General features: G+C 38.2%; 1 long non-coding RNA gene across 1 annotated transcript; it reads left to right on the top strand.

Annotated features, from left to right (window-relative positions):
• Window positions 1-248: 248 nt before the first annotated feature.
• Window positions 249-5,765, top strand: LOC149410758 (uncharacterized). Its single transcript, XR_016305001.1, has 4 exons — window positions 249-260; window positions 1,238-1,307; window positions 1,414-1,512; window positions 5,609-5,765. It is a non-coding gene; the product is annotated as an uncharacterized LOC149410758 (long non-coding RNA).
• The last annotated feature ends 638 nt before the right edge of the window (window positions 5,766-6,403 follow it).

The raw sequence follows: 6,403 nt of genomic DNA, 5'->3' as shown, positions 1-6,403 counted from the left end.
CAAAACTCGCGGCTCCGTGGAGTGAGGAACCTAATTCACTTGTGCAATTAGTGTGGGAGTCACGATCCTCGGCAATGAGGGCACGACTAAAGAAGAAATGTCTGCTTTCAGAGGCTCCAGGCCGGCGGAGTGGACCTCTTCCCCTCCGAGGATACGCCCCTCCTGATAGAAGGTAGCTGCCCCAAGCTACCGGTTATGGAGGAACATCTGTACCATTGCATGGCGCATTGCTGCACGGCATACAACTTCCAGTGGTCGAGGTATCATCTTTTATTTTTAGTTTCAGAGCCTCCACTACTCATACACATAGTCGGGCCTGAGCCAAACGGTGCCTTGGCTCCATGTCGCCTTGCACAGGACCGGCTCTACTGAAACACAAAAACTATTTTTTTTTAATAATCAGAAAAATTAGGAAACAATTTAATGTCTGGATTTTAATACATCTATGTGTCTGATTTGTGTTAATATCGTAGTATTTTCTCAAATTCCCGTCATGTTTTCATTTCATTTGGCTGCAACAAACCAGCAGTTCAAAACTCCACACAAATTTCGTTGTCGCGACCAGCGTTGGAACCAAAGGCAAGTGCATATTGCTGACTGCTGGACCTGATAGTGCTCGTTTTTGTTTAACTCGCTGCGAAACTTCTTGATGAAGCGTGTGAAGCATTGAGTTATATATGCATAGAGTCAACATTCCTTACAATATCAGTGTGAAATATTGTGCCCGTGCGGGAAGTAGGAAGGAGGGTGTGGCGTCTGTCGATGTCGCCCGAATCGAACGAGGCGGCCGCCATTAATAAGTCAATTTACACGACTACTAATTTACGGTAAAATCCAACTTACCGATGAAAACCCTACTTTCCCTATATTTTCCAGTACGACTTGTATAATATCTCAGCGAATCGGCATTTTGAAGTTATCGCCGGAGACCTGTGCCCGGCGAGCGCTTTTAACCGACTGATGCCCGAGATATCTCACATCGGGCAATGATCCGTCATGCGTGGCCCACACTTCGAACGCCAAAGCTGACTCTATCTATATACCTCATCAGTGTGAAGTAGCGAAACGTCACTAGATATGTCGCAAGGCAGGTGAACTTATTAAGACTTCCCTAATCTTTCACATCCCGAATTCTTCTGTTGTATCTAACCTAACCTAACTTTACCTAGGTCCGTCTACGGTTGCTGCCCCCCCCGTTGTCTGCCAGCTTTCAATAACCATAGTGAAATGCTTTCAGATGGAACGTCTCAGCCGGAAGAAGAGCCATTGTACAACAATTTCGAGAATTTCTCATTTCAGATATTGAGGTGAGTTTGATCACTAGATATTTAATTCCATATCTATACGAGGTTTAAACCTAAACCCCCTTATATACACTCTTGCTCACGAATCTTTCTATCTTCCTAATTGCAGACATTTGAGATACTCCATGTTACACCGCTGTACGCTTCTCTGGTCGTGGCTACCGAAGTTTCAGCCGAATACAGCACGGAATCTATCCCAGATTTACCGGTGAGTATGAATTTATATTTTTTTCACGCTAGGTATGCCATGCTTCATCACAGGATGGAATTTAACATACTCCACAAGTAATCTCCATCAGCTCCTTTTTTACATTATCTCCACGTAGGAGTCACACCTTGTAACAGAGAATAAATGTATATTATAAAGATTTATACCAAATCCATCTATCTAATCCATCACTTATACCAATATGTGGGTAGGATCAAAATAAAAAGGATGATGTCATAATCTAATATTTATTAGCAAGTGTACAAAATTAGCGAGAATTAGATATTAATTATGACAAAATGCTGCGCAGAAAAGTTCCACACTGAAGTGCGCTGCAGACCGTTACCTTAATATAGCGAACTTATTTTTCTTCACGGGATCTAACTCGGTTTATGCCGGCTTACCGGCAGGTGGGACGATGAACTTAGATTGCGAGTTCGTTTTAGATTTGGCTTCTTTATTTTAGCCTGGACGTCGCGCAACAGCGGAAAGTTGAGTAGTGAACAATTTATTTATTTGCGTAATAAAAAGTCTTTATTTATTCATATTTTACAGTGTTAGGAATTGTTTACATCATTGACAAATAAAAAAAAAAACATTAAAAAATTCAAGACCAAATCAAAAAAAGATAAATACATCACAATATAATATATGTTTTTATAAAATGCAACTGCTTAAAAATCTACAGTGAATATTTTTTGAGATGCTATCCAATTAAAACTGTTGTTATTCTGCTATTCAAACTTAATTTTTCAATTCAAACTGAAAGCGGAACAGGAAAAAATGAAGGAATTGTGATAAACAAAATATATATATTTGAATAAAATAATAAGTTTTCTGACATATTAGGTTGAATGTTATTTTTTTAAGAATGTTATGAATTTAGTCAGTATTAATTTATTTATTTATACAGTGTTCTCGTGAGCACTTAGACCACAGGCCCATTGTGCTGTCTCCCACTTTACCTCAATCCTTTAACAGTCACCCAGTCCCTTTAATAAAGTTCACCAGGGTTGCCATTGGAAATGTGGCTATGTCTTCTGGTTTCACAATGTGTCTTCCCAGATCTAATCTCTCCTCTCCAATACCCCTTGGTTCCCTGAAGGCCCAACAAGGGAAAAGTTCACGGAGGTGGCCTCATCTCTCCTCTCCACTCCTCCTTGATTCCCTAAAGGTCGCACGAGGGAAGAGGGTTTCATCTCTCCTCTCCACTCTTCCTTGGTTCCCCGAAGGCCCAATAGGAGACGAGTCCACTCATAGTCCTACCCAGATGCGGAAGCGTCTATTGAATTGTTAGCTTTTCTTTTTCTAAACATATTCCATCTGCAGCCTTCGTTCTAGGAAAGATGTTGCATTACTGCTGATGGCTTATACGCTTCTGAACGGTTGCTTATGAATACTAAACATTCTGGCTGAAATACAATTCTATGTTCCGGATAATTTCACGCGAGGTAAAAACATGCTTCTGATTCTTAAAAGAGTAATGACTGATTAACTGCCAAAGGAAATAAAAAGGAATAAAAATTAAGGAAATTTCGATATTTTTCACATGTCCTTCAACAAATTTAAGCACAAAGTATTAATTATTGAAGACAATATTAGTGGTTTTTAAACGAAAATCTGAAACAGAAAAATCAGAAAAGGATACGGTCACATCTAGGACTTGAACCCAGGACCCTTGTCTTTCCGGGACAGTGCTCTACCAACTGAGCTAATGGGACCCTATCCCCCTCGGTCACTTTTAACTGTATCATACTTCGAATAAGAACTACCCACATTTTCTTCATTTTTCACCGCACATTTTTATTGGCAACTATCTTTATGTATGATCGCAAGATTCAACCCGAACTAAATGCAATCTAGACAGCGTCTTTTTAGATAAACCTATCTTTTTTTTTTTTAATTTTTAATGTGCGACATCAATTGACTTTTCTGCAAGTCTAGAATGAATATTTATTTTTCGGAATAACTTTATTGATTAAAACCTCAAATTGTAATATTTAATTATTGAAGACAATATTGGTGGTTTTTAAACGAAAATCTGAAACAGAAAAATCAGAAAAAAATACGGTCACATCTAGGACACGAACCCAGGAACCTAGGACAGGAACCACTAATACGGTCACATCTAGGACACGAACCCAGGAACCTAGGACAGGAACCACTAATATTGTCTTCAATAATTAAATATTACAATTTGAGGTTTTACTCAATAAAGTTATTCCGAAAAATAAACACAAAGTATTATTTAACCTTTAACTGTTCACAATTTGGGAGGCGGGTATGGGTGCTGCCGCCTCGAGAACCATTTATTGGATAATCAACACCTTTGCTAAAGATCACCCCAAGTGGTTCGCTACGTCTGGTGAATTAGCAGGCGTGCCCGGGTTCATGGGGTGAGATTTGTCCGGGTCTTGGCAGCAGATGTATCTGCCCACTTGCTGCATGGCGGGCCAGATCGAGGTATGGTTAATGGCGGTCTTTTGACCTCTCCAGACGGATTCTTTCAGTTGGAGGGAGGATTTCACACGTCCATCACTCCATGATGCACTTACCCCCAGATTCCTATGCACCCCTCATACATTTATTATTCCCAGAACTTCCTCTCTTTCCTTTCCATAAAAAGACTCTACACACAGCATCCCCTAAGATGAAATAGGCCCTGAGGGAAATTATCTTCCTCAAGGCCTCCTGTGTGCAGTTAATGTAAAAAAAATAAAAATAATAAAAAACTGTGTGCAGCCTTTTTTGTCCTACATTTAACTTTATATATTTATTATGCCAACCATTTTTTTTTAAATTTTCTTTATCGCTTTTGCAATGTATTGTTACCATAGACATCGAAATAAATAGACAAGCCCATCAAGGAAAGGGAAAAAAACCAACAGGGACCGTCCCACTTTCATGATATACAGGCAACTTGCATTGTAATTTCACCATACGGTCCTCGAAAATAAATTCTGCTTACGAATGATTAGCCTTTTTTACAATGATACGCAATTTTCTGGCTGCGTAAAATACTTTACTACATATCCCAAATCGAATAAACAAAAGTTGGGACTTATTTCCAAAATGTTATATATTGTTACACTATTTAGTTAGACACTTTTATAAATGTGTTCTAATTTACCCACCTTACTCAATTTTAGCGTCGCTACACCAGGCGATTCATTTTAGAATGAACATTCAGATACTGAAGAAGAAAAATCCCACGGTGGACAGCTCTGCAAACCTTTGCCCTACTTTAGCAAACTTTTCTTTCCTGCACAGGGTTTGGTTATTTCAATGTGCGCTCTTCGGTGATCAATATACGACTGATACTGATGTATCAGTATGACTGTACCTTATTTAGAACAGGTTACTAAAATTAAATACTTAGGTATTATTTTTGACAGCAATTTGAAATGGAAACAACATATAACCACTACGGCAAACAAACTTAGAAAATTAATTTACTTTTTTAGACAAACTCGCAACTTTCTCAACCTAAGCCAGCTCAAAACAATCTACTATGCACTTTGTCAATCTTTAATAGAATATGGTATCATAGCATGGGGAGGAACAAACGCTGTCGCCATTGATCTAATATCTAAAGCTCAGAAACTTATAATAAAGATTATCCTCAAACTACCAATCACAAGCAGCTCGGATGAAATCTTTAGGAAAATCTGCGTTATGGACATTAGGCAACTTTATGCCAAAAACATACTAGCATACCTCTTCAAACACAAAACTACTTTTGACAATGTCCAAACTGCTCGTGATACTAGAACCAAAGGACATAATCTCTTACAAATCCCTTTCGCTAAAACAACTTTTGGCCAAAGAAATTTTAGATATTTTGCAACAAGGCTATATAATGCTCTCCCACTAGCCATTAGACTGAACGAATTTTTTGCGAAATATAAAACAGACATCAAGTCTTGAAAAAAAAACTTTATATTGATAATAAAAAAAATAAAAAATAGTTTATTGAAAGCATTCTCAAACCCTCTTGGTGCCAAAAATATGGTCATATGGTTTGCCCCCAGCTGGTCTGTTTTTGCAAAATAAATTAACGTGGGTGAAAATTAAATTGGTTGTGTGATAATTTCAGTTCTACCCGGATCTTTACAGCCTGGTGGCAGGACACGGGGGCGAGGAAGCCAAAGAGATACTGGCCAGGATACCCTGGAGGCTGGTGGAGAATGTCAAGGATCTGCTTTGGGCCGTCAAGCCCTGCAGCTTTTCCTAGTCAGAATAACCTAACCTAATATACTAATTATACAATTACCCAACTTTGAAATCAAATATTTATTTTATAGTATATTATATTGTGTTTTTAAAATTAAACTATTACTTCCACATTTTATGTTTTCTACCAACTGTCGGGAGCCAGTGAGACTATGGCATCAATTGGGGTATGTTGTAAGACTGAAGGTTATAAGGAGGGGAAGTAGATAAGGAAGAGGAAGGTGGAGAAGTACCTGACTATTCAGTCACCAAATACCAAAGCCATTTCAATTCTGAATGGTGGTCTTACCACCAGGGCGAAAATGAGAGTATCTTCCACTCTGGAAGATGCTGCAAATATACTTTATATTATTTTTAATGAAATTTACTTGCGCACGCCGGGATTTGAACCCGCGACCTCCGGCTTGCTAGTCGAAAGCGATAACCCTCGACCAAACAGGCCGTCAGTCTATCGTTCAATTACACATTTTGAATTATTTTTACAATTATTAGCGCTTCATATGCCAATGCTAAATATTCACCATGCATCAACTGATTCTATTTTCGTAATAACTGTATTTTTTTTTGCAAAATTAAGTCTTTTTAATTGTACTGTCTTACCAGATAATGTGTTTATCTATATGTATAAATAAAAATGTTTGTTAATTCAAAATCTTCG

This window comes from Hesperophylax consimilis, chromosome 27, assembly GCF_061612785.1.
Source record: "Hesperophylax consimilis isolate HC1 chromosome 27, BYU_Hcon_1.0, whole genome shotgun sequence".
Taxonomy (NCBI): domain Eukaryota; kingdom Metazoa; phylum Arthropoda; class Insecta; order Trichoptera; family Limnephilidae; genus Hesperophylax; species Hesperophylax consimilis.
Note: the sequence above shows the minus strand (reverse complement) of the source record. Positions and strands in the feature narration are given on the sequence as shown.